This window comes from Nelumbo nucifera, chromosome 4 (assembly GCF_055504915.1).
Source record: "Nelumbo nucifera cultivar China Antique chromosome 4, China Antique-T2T, whole genome shotgun sequence".
NCBI classification, from domain to species: Eukaryota; Viridiplantae; Streptophyta; class Magnoliopsida; order Proteales; family Nelumbonaceae; genus Nelumbo; species Nelumbo nucifera.
This window is the reverse complement of record NC_142652.1, coordinates 69,522,501-69,533,363: the sequence shown is the minus strand read 5'-3', so window position 1 is coordinate 69,533,363 and position 10,863 is coordinate 69,522,501.

Sequence of the window (10,863 nt, the reverse complement as noted above, 5' to 3'; positions counted from 1 at the left end):
TATTCTTAGGGAGTTTGCATGAACTATACATGTCTACATTAGCCCCCTGCTTATCGATAAGTGGGAATTTGTCGATAAGCACGTTGTCCTTCCATTTTTGCACTAGCATTGGATCTGGTATTTCTACTTGTTTTGGGATTTTATGTGAATCGCATGCTCCCTGTGTTTGTGTTTGGTAATTAATGATGATCTAAGATTTATCCCCCTATCTTTTGGTGATTTGATTTCTGATGGCAGTCAGTGCTACTTGTGTGATCTAGCTCCCCACTCTCTTTTACTGCTGTTAGGAAGAAAATAATCAAAAGACAATTAAATCAATCACGGATTTTATTTTTGTGGGGGAAAAGACATTGGACTGTGGTGCCAAGGTGTATATGGTGGCTAAGTTGCGGTCTCGATCATCATAGCCCTCGATTTGGATGTGAGAAGTGACACGTGTGGCGTTGAGCTTGGAGAGTTTAAGCGATGGCATTGAGTGCACAATTGAATCTTGGTAAGTGTTGTGTGGTGTCCCGTCTCCTTTTGAGTTCCATTTATGAATCATATCGTGTTGTTGTCCGCGACGATTCATCTGACGTGCCTGTTTGGCTCCCTTTTCACTGGGTCGTGGAAGTTTATGAAAGGATGTCTTATGCCATACCCCACAACATTGTCTGAGTTTGATTCGTGCTTTCTAGCTTCAGTATCCGTTCGTTGTATTTCTATGTTTCGAAGTTAATAATGGCCTTAGTTCGCCACGACACTCAGTTGGTTGTCGATGAATCATTTGTGGTTCATCAAATGCTCATGCGACACTACGAAGATAATGCAATAGCCCCTTTGGGGTACAAAGTTGTTAATAGGTCTCCTGTTCGGGGGACCGGTTTTTAGTAATGCAGGAAGTAGTGACCTTCGTACAATCAATTGTCCAGTTTGGTTGGCTGCCTCCAGTCGAGCTATCTGTTGTCATCGTGAGTTTGGCATTGAACACGCTTACGGCTGTGATGTCCGAGATAATGAACCTCCCCCACGATCGGATTTTGTGGAATGTTCTAGCGCAATGGTTGAAGACTTGCGAGAGCCTTTCTGTGGTTGAATTTCATGTCGTGGAAGTTGAGAACTGCATCATTCGCTTGGCACACGTGTTTTGGAGGGCAGGTCGGGGCGATTCCCCATTAGTTTATGGGCGGTCTTTGGCAGACGTGCACCATTGTATAGAGGTTGTGGAAGCGAGGTGAGCTGCTGCAGCCAGGGATCTCGTAGATCTTGAGGAACAATGTGCTCGTCTGCATCGCATGGTGGCAAAGTGCGAGGCAGAGGTCGGCAAGCTAACAACATATGCAGCTTGGGAACCTCTGCTTGGGGGTATAGAAGTAGTGCAGGACAAATGGGCTATACTGTAAATTTGTATTATATGTTTTTAGGTTTTTTTTTGTTTTGATAATGTACACCGATTTTGATTGAAACCAAAGGAAGCGTTGTATTTAGTGTTGTTAACATGTGATCGATCGTGTTGTGTGTGTACCATTTCTGGGTGGTTCGTGGTGAGCTCTCTGACATGTGGTGAAGCCATTATCGTTGTCTAGGCCTCGCCAGCTGCTCTGTTTATGGTAGTCGTGCCGCTAGTTGTTGTCAAAATACCAGTAGTGTGTGGGCGGTAGGTTTTCATGTGTGACAACTGAATTAGTATTGTGTATGTCCTTTTGTCAAGTGCATGCGATCTGATTGGGCGTCGTTATGTGATATGCTGCTAGGAAAAGGATTATCTATGCGAAAAGAATCCTCATTTCGCCTGATACTAGCTTAATGTCCATCATTATTCACGGATTACCGTGATTTGGTCACACGTGTGGGTTGAATTTGAAATTTGATATGGTATGGCATCGGTTATTGTCCATCATTGTGACAAATAGGGCGATGCAGTTGCATTAAATGCACCTCATTGGTCCCTCCTTCGAAAAGGACATTTGGGTAATTTCACGAGCTTACTTATTTCCGATGTGTTACATCGTGTGTCTTGCTGGTGTTGTACCATCTTCTCCGATGCTGTTTAATATTCTGTGTTCGTGGTTGCAGGGGTGCTATAAAATGGAACAGGTAATCTGCTCTCACTTTATCCGCAGTTGCTGCTATTGGCTCCCCGTTCTATCATTTAAAGGTTATTCAACAGCGAAAAGAAGCTTTTCCTCCTTCGTATCGCTTTCAAGTTGTTCAGTCTATCTCCATGGCCACTCGACAAGGAAATCTAGACTCCTTTTTTACCAATTTTGTTAGGCAAGTTGACGTCGTGTCATTGTTAATAGAGGAGGTGGCCTCGGTGGTCGATGGTGGCAAGGGTTTTTGGCCTCCTGTGCCTGTCTCTCAAGGTGAAGATGGTTCATTTGATGTTGTTGCTGGTACCGAGTTGATGTGTCTCTGTGAAACCATGGAGGTTTCCATGTCTTACAAATGCTAGGAGTCGTGGACCGATGCATCAAAGTCTCTGACCATCTATACTACTTGGACACAATTCATTTTGGAAAATCCTATGTACTGTCGGACCCTTCAGGATGCTAGGCTTTTGAGGTTTGTAGACTACTATACTGATCTTCTGGATCGGGAAGGTGTTAAGTATGTAACGCACCTACTTATTCATTGGTGTTCACATACCCATACTTTTGTGGGTGCGTTTGGCGAGTTTACTATCATAGTGGAGGATGTGGTGGCATTACTATCACTGCTGGTTGGGGGTGCGGTATCTGTAAAGCATTTGCAACATGCCGAATCCGTCCCACCGAAGTTGAAGGAGCTGTATGAGGAGCTCATTGGGAAAGTTGCCACCTACAAGGCATTGGTGGACAGATCCTCCTCGCGGGGTGACGGGTTGTCAAAGCCCTCAAAATTAATGCTAGTCCCACAATAGAATTTTTGTAGTAATAGTGGTACTAGGTCGAATCCCACAAGGAGCTAGGGAGTAATTTCTTAGCCAAATGATTAATATAATGGAGTGGGAAAATTAAATAATTATAAATTCTAAAAGAACAAGAAAGCAAATAGCAATGGACAAACAAGAGAAATCAGTCTTACCGAATTCTGATTCAAGGGTTCGGATTGATCAATTAGTCATCGATCATAAGTAGACTTCGCCAGTCTTGCAATTCAAGCATTTAACCTTAGATTTATTAGGATGGCCATAATAAACCTTGTGTTTTCCTAAATCAGCTGACCAAACCCAGCATTCGATCAACACTTATCACTAATCGACTGGGTACGATAGCGTTCCATATCAATTAGTGATAGCATTAAGCTTTGTGAAAACAGTTAAACCAAAATAACAATATTTGAGATAGTTGTAATTATCGAATCTTGTTCCATTGATTCCCTTAGGTTAAAACATGTCAATACATTGGTCAAAGGCTATCATGAACAATTGACCCAGAAAGATATATACCTAATTGCTACTTGTACCCTTATTCATGACAATTACGGATCACCGAACCATGGATAGCAGTAGGAAAATCAATATTAATTAATTTGTCAAACTAATTAACATTAACATCCATAGAGAATAAGCACAAGAATCAATGAATTCTTGAATTAAAAAGCAAGAACTTGAATTAAATATAGAACCAAGCAAGTAGCTTGAACCAGAAAAGAAAAGGCTTAGTTGCTCATGATTTTCGAACCCTCCAGGCTTGCTTCTTAGTAGGCCGAACTGATCTTCTTGGTAGCTTGAGTTGCTTGATGCTTGATTGTTGGATGATGAGTGATGCTTAAAGCTGGTCCCCCCCCCCCCCTTTATATAGCCTTAAGAGGAGGGGCTCTCTCCAACTCCTAGGAGATTAACCTCAAGTTAGAAAGTCCTGATTTGTTTTGAACTAATCTTATCATATCTCTTATCTAGTGATCTAATCCAATCTTCTTATCTTTATAGGATTACATTCAAAAATTTAAATCTAATAAGACTCTCTTTCGGGAGGCTACATTCGAAATTGGGGCTCTAGGCTCTTGAATTCGAGTTGGGCTGCTTTAGTATTTTGGGCTGCTACAAGGCTCTTCTGCGAATTGGGCTTCAGCTATGAAATGGGCTTTGCTACGAACTTGCTCCGACTTCGGGCCCAGTTTCTTATTCGATTCGGACCGAATCTGTCAAAACCCAAAACATAAAAGTTGTGGGCCTTTATTTCATCTTTCTGATGCCTCTTGAATTATCCAATTCGGATTCCAGAATTGAGAGTTATGCCTAGATTACTGAATGGTGCCGAAACTATGCAAAATCATCCGATTTGCCTTGTTTTCTTCCAATTGCCTCTTTGCTTGCCCTGAATCAAAATACAAGAGTAATGAGTCCAATTAAGTGCTAAAATAATGAAAAATAGTGAATAATTGGGGATAAAAATAGGGTACTTTTTAGTCTCATCAAATCCCCCCACACTTAAACTTTGCCCGTCCTCAGGCAAGGCAAAACTCAAGCAAAACAAAAGAAACTACCTACTGATTTTTAATCTCTCTTTCTCTCAACATAAGGCCTGATCCATTGCATGCTTCAGTCCAGACTTGGTAATCTTCCAGTTCCATTTCTTTTTCCCTTTTAACTTGTCCAAGAGTGATCTCAAATCACCATTCCTCATGGTCCCAAGTTAAATCGACAGTAAAGGAAACAAGCCTTCCACCGGTTGAACATTCTTGGACTGAACAAGCACCCATTGTTTTAACAAACCAATGCAGCCAGATTCAATTACCTTTCTTTGTTTCTTAGTTCAAAACAAGGTATGTTATTGCCATAAGCTTGATTATATATCACATCTCCACCACTTAACATGAATTCCAAGGATCTGAGGGTGAGAATGGAGTTGGGGTTTTAGGGTGAGTGCATTTTAGGCTCCATCTCACCCTTTCCTTTCGCTTCTAGATGTGAGTGCATTTTATGCTCCATCTCACATTAGTCACGATTTTATTTTATTTTATTATTATTATTTTTTTTAAGCACAACGGGTCTCGCCATCTGATCCATGAACTCATTGATCGTGGTCTCAATATGCCTAACACAACAAGTTCTAGAATAATCAAACCATGCTTGACAGATATTTATGTGAAAATCAATCAAACCCTCATGCGGATAACTTTATATGCATCTTGCCTATTGATCGATTAAAATAATCAGGTACCATATGCAGCCAAAAGAATTCAGTTAGTCATGCTTGCATCCTATCCTATCTATTCAGCCTAAGCACATGATTCCTGATAAGTCGAAATCATTCAAGGATAAGTTTCTACGGAGTAGAAATTTCAAAAGGCAAGGTCAAGAAGTGATGATTGAAGCATGCTAGGGTTATCCCAAATTCCACCAGATTTCCCTAATCCTTGCACACTTAAGTTATACATTGTCCCCAATGTATGTGGTTATGCATGTAGTAGAAGGATTTGGGGAAACTTTCCTATGCGCCTTGTTGGGTTCCTTCAGATATAAAATCAACTTCTAAACATAGAAATCAAAACCAAACAAAATAACAAAGTTAACTAAACACAATGGGTTGCCTCCCATAAGCGCAATTGATTAATGTTGTTATGCTCGACGTCCTCCTTTGCTTCTTTAATTCGATGAATAACGAGGAAGGTCCAACGAGATGTCTACCATAGAGGAGACATTTTCATCCTCATGGAACAACTTCAATCGATGCCCATTCACCTTGAAAACCTTGCTTATATTGATACTTTTGATCTCTACTGCACCATAAGGAAACACATTAGTAACAACAAATGGACCCATCCACATGGAACGCAACTTACCTGGCATGAGTTGGAGTCGAGAATTGTACAATATAACCTTTTGTCCAATTATAAATTGTTTTCTTAAAAGTAAATTATCATGGAACAATTTGGTCTTGTCTTTGTAAATTTTCGAATTCTCATATGCTTCTAACCGCAACTCTTCCAGTTCTTGCAATTGGAGCTTCCTTGCCTTGCCAGCTTCTTCCATGTTCATATTGCAGCGTTTGATTGCCCAATAGGCCTTATGCTCAATTTCGACTGGCAAGTGACAAGATTTGCCAAAAATCAACCTATAAGGAGACATCCCTATTGGTGTTTTATATGTTGTTCGATATGCCCAGAGTGCGTCATCTAGACGTAGGCTCCAGTCCTTTCTTCCTGGATTCACCATCTTCTCTAAAATGGACTTGACCTCTCTATTGGAAATTTCAGCTTGGCCATTTCTCTGGGGGTGATAAGCAGTGGCGATTCGGTGATGCACCCCATACTTTTTCAGTAAGACTTCGATGGCTCTATTGCAGAAGTGGGCCCCTTGATCACTTATGATGGCTCGCGGAATGCCAAACCTACTGAAAACGTTAGATTTGATAAACCCTACAACACACTTAGAATCATCAGTCCTGGTGGCCTTTGCTTCCACCCATTTTGAGACATAGTCAACAGCCAAAAGTATGTAAACAAAACCACAAGAGGGAGGAAAGGGTCCCATAAAATCAATACCCCAAACATCAAAGATTTCGCAGATAAGAATGGGGGTTTGGGGCATCTCATTCCTGTGAGATAATGCACCTGTTTGTTGTCATCTTTCACAATTTTTACAAAACAAGTATGCATCTCTAAATAGGGTTGCCCAATATAACCCACTATCTAAAACCTTTCGAACAGTTCTCTTTGGCCCAAAATTACCACCACAAGCATAATTATGACAAAAGCTTAAAATTGACATATGCTCATTCTCAGGGACACACCTCCTAATTACTTGATCAGAGTAGAATTTCCATAGATAGAGTTCGTCCCATACATAATATTTTGCCTCATACCTGATTTTATTCTTCATGGACTTGCTAAGATAATTCGGCAAAATTCTGGTGACCAAGTAGTTCACAATATCAGCATACCAAGGAACTATACCTTCTATGTGAAACAGTTGCTCATCAAGAAACAGCTCAGAGATGGATGAGGAGTCCTCATCTTTTACCAACCTACTTAGATGATCCGCCACCGAGTTTTCAACTCTCCTTCGATCCTTAATCTCCAAATCAAACTCTTGGAGCAAGAGTATCCACCTTATCAGCCTCGGTTTTGACTCCTTTTTCACTAGCAGGTATTTCAAAGCTACATGATCAGAAAATACAATCACTTTAGAGTCAAGCAAATATGATTGAAATTTATCTAAAGCAAACACAATTGCTAATAGCTCCTTTTCGATGGTTGTGTAGTTGCATTGTGCAGTGTTCAACGTTTTTGAAGCATAGAAGATGACGTGGCTCCTCCCATCAACTCGTTGACCTAAAACAGCCCCTACCGCATAGTTGCTTGCATCGCTTATGATCACAAAGGGAATAATGGGTGCAATTGTTAATAGTTTCTTGAGCTTGTCAAATGCTTCCTTGCACTCATCTCCAAAATCAAAAGGCACATCCTTCTGAAACAAATTAGACAATGGAAGGGCGATTTTTGAAAAGTCTCTGATAAACTTGCGATAGAAACCTGCATGTCCAAGAAAGGAACAAACTTCCCTAACATTTGTAGGGTAAGGTAAGATCACAATTAAATCAATCTTGGCCTTGTCGACCTCTATTCCTCTAGCCGAAATAACATGTCCCAACACAATGCCTTCCTTTACCATAAAGTGGCATTTTTCATAATTCAAAACAAGATTTGTCTCTACACATCGATTCAGAATTTTACTTAAATTACTTAGGCAGTCATCAAACGAGTCACCATAAACAATAAAATCGTCCATGAATACTTCAATGCACTTTTCAATAAAATCAGAAAATATACTTATCATGCATCTTTGAAAAGTGTCTGGAGCGTTACACAGACCGAAAGGCATCTGTCTGTAAGCAAAGGTACCGAATGGGCAAGTGAAAGTTGTTTTCTCTTGGTCCTCCTAGGCAATGACTATCTGATAATATCCTGAGAATCCATCGAGAAAACAGAAGAAGGCCCTACCTGCTAATCTTTCTAACATCTGATCGATGAAGGGTAAGGGAAAGTGGTCCTTTCGAGTGGCCAAATTAAGTTTTTGAAAATCAATTACCATAAGCCAGCCACTTTGTACCCTCATTGGGATTAGTTCATTATTTTGATTTTTTACCACAGTTATCCCAGTTTTCTTGGGTACAACATGTATAGGACTTACTCATTTACTATCCGAAATTGGGTAGATTATCCCTTCATCTAACAACTTAAGTATTTCTTTCATCACTACTTCTTTCATTACCGGGTTGAGTTTTCTTTGTGGTTCTCTAACTGGTTTGGCGCCATCTTCCAAAAGGATCCTATGCATGCAAATCGAGGGGCTAACCCCCTTTATGTCGGCTAAGGTCCAACCAATTGCCGCCTTATTTTCCTTTGGGACTTTGATGAGCCGCTCCTCTTGTTCTTGAAGGGATGAGAGATCCATCATATGGACGCCCAAATCTTGCGGTATAAGGTGGGCGAATTTCAAAAAAAATTCTCTCCCAACGAAGCTGTTCATGCCCAAGGAAGGATCCAAAGACTGCTCCCACTAAAGATAGCGCAGTGCAGGATGGAGCAGAATCAATAGTGTTCTTCTCCAAGAACCTAGTCCTTCGCAAGAAATAACAGGATGGCACGTGAGCACAGCTTCTTATCAGTCCCTTCACAAGGAACTGATATCAAGATCGAATCTTTATTTCTCCCACTGAAAATGAGGTCGAACTGGCAGGTGAGGAAACGGCAGGAAGGAGGCGGCAAGAGAGAATTTTCATATGTATGCTTAATTCTCCCTTTTGTAATTTCAGCTCTAAAGACTTGCAGTGATCTGATGATCTTGTGATGATCTAAAGGCTGCCGCCCCTTCCTTCTTTTGTAACCTTATAGGATCAGCTCCTAATCCCATTAGGAGTTGCTGATCCAAATCATATCTGGATCAGACATCCCTTTAGGTGATAAGGGTAAACCCTTATCTTATCTGCAGATTGGATTAGCCTTCTCCTAATCTCATTAGGAGGTTTTCAGATCTGAATGTGATTCAAATCTGCTAATCCATTCCATAATTTGCCCCATGTTTAACCACTTAAATTAGCCTAGTTCGAAATGGGCTTTAGGCCCATTAAGGTTATGTACTCACTTAACCTTCCTAACTGCTGCCCAGTTGGGCTTCCTTGCATGGCGTGGAACCCAAAAGCTAAGTGCGATTGGATAAGCAATCCTCCAACTTAGAATTAATTAGTCCAGTTATTTTCCTTGAGAATGGTAGTGACTAAATTTGGTAGACTAAAATTGGTGAGATTTTGAGCCTTTAGACTGGCACATCTATATCAGTCTCGCTATTTTCTTTCATGGATTTGTTTCTCTAGAACTTGCCTTGATTCTCTTCAAGATCATATTGACACATGCATGCATGAACATGATTAAGGCCCTTTTTGTTATAAGTTACATAAGCCAAATAGCCTACCTTGTAATAAATTATTCCCTTTGTTGGACCCCTTTGAGCTATTGAATTTTGTCGTTCATTGTGAACCCACGTTACAAGCTTTAAACCTGAGAAAATGTTAATACCCTTACCCAAGCCGTAGAACTAGTGGAGCATTATTCATCATTATGATATGTATGGATGTGCAAGTTTTGAGTGTGGGGGTGTCTGGATTCGTGGTATGGTTATGAATGGTGAAATGGAACATGTTTTCATTCTCAATTCGTGAGTTCCAGTGATTGATATGCTTTGAAAAAAAAAAGTAAGTAAAGATGAAAGGAATGAATGGAGGAAATTGCTTTTGATGTTACAAACTATCCATGTTCCTCCTAAAATTCCAAGAAAGGGGGCTGCTTATATATGCAAAGGTGGAAGCTGTTGCAAAGGATTGCTCCCTACTGCAAACAAAAAGTGTTCCTTTGAACAATCTCTTCTCCAATGCAGGAGTTTTACATGGTGTAAATGCATTAGAGCAAAACTGAAGAAATTGCTGAATGGAGTGAGTGATTTTACATGTCTTATACTTTCAAGCTTTAGATGATTCAATTTTGCTCCACTAGTTTCGATGGCTTTTGAGCTATATTCCCAAATATTTTCCACCTTAATCCTAAGCCCCGTTACAACCCTTGAAAAGTCCTTTTGATTCGTGTTATGCATGTGATCCTAGTGGTGGAGAATGAGAAGATATACAAGCCTATGGTAGATCATTTCCATTGGAATGAATTTGAGTGAAACACATACCCTTCAAACACATGAGAGTAGAGTGTTTATTTTCGTGAGGGTCTACGTATTTAGTTTATTCCATCTTCGAGTGAAAATGCTTACTAAGTAATTGAAAGTTGCTAAGAATGTTTGTTCATGATGTGTTATGAGTTTTGAAGAAGTTGGTTGTTCTCTGTTGATGGCATTGTAACCTTGGTGTTTTTGGGAAAGTGAATTTGAGTTTTGCCCGAGGACGAGCAAAAGCTAAGTGTGGGGGGATTTGATGAGAATGCAAAATATCATACCTTTCTCCCTTAATGTTTAGTCTTTTATACTTATTTAGTGCCTAAATGGACTCATTATTCTTATATTTTGAATTAGGGCACAATTGGAGGTGTTAAGTGAAAAACGGAGCTAATTGGGCAATTCTGGACAGTTTCGGCATCACTTCGTAATCTGGGAATAACTCTCTCATCTGAGCTCCGATTGAGATATTCAAGATGCTTTGGAACGACAAGGAAAAGCTCTACAATTTGCATGTTTTGAGGTTTGAGAGAAACTAGCTGCATCAAGGTCGAAATCGAGCTCGAAGTAGTTGCAACCCCACTGCTGATGTGCTGGAAACGTTCCTTAGCCTACAAGTTTTCATATGCGGAAATCACCACTCTCCCATTTGCATTAGAACTTTATTTTATTTTATTTTTTATATTTTTCTTGATAAGTCAGACTTGGAGATTGTTATCTAGAGAGAAATTTTAGGAGAT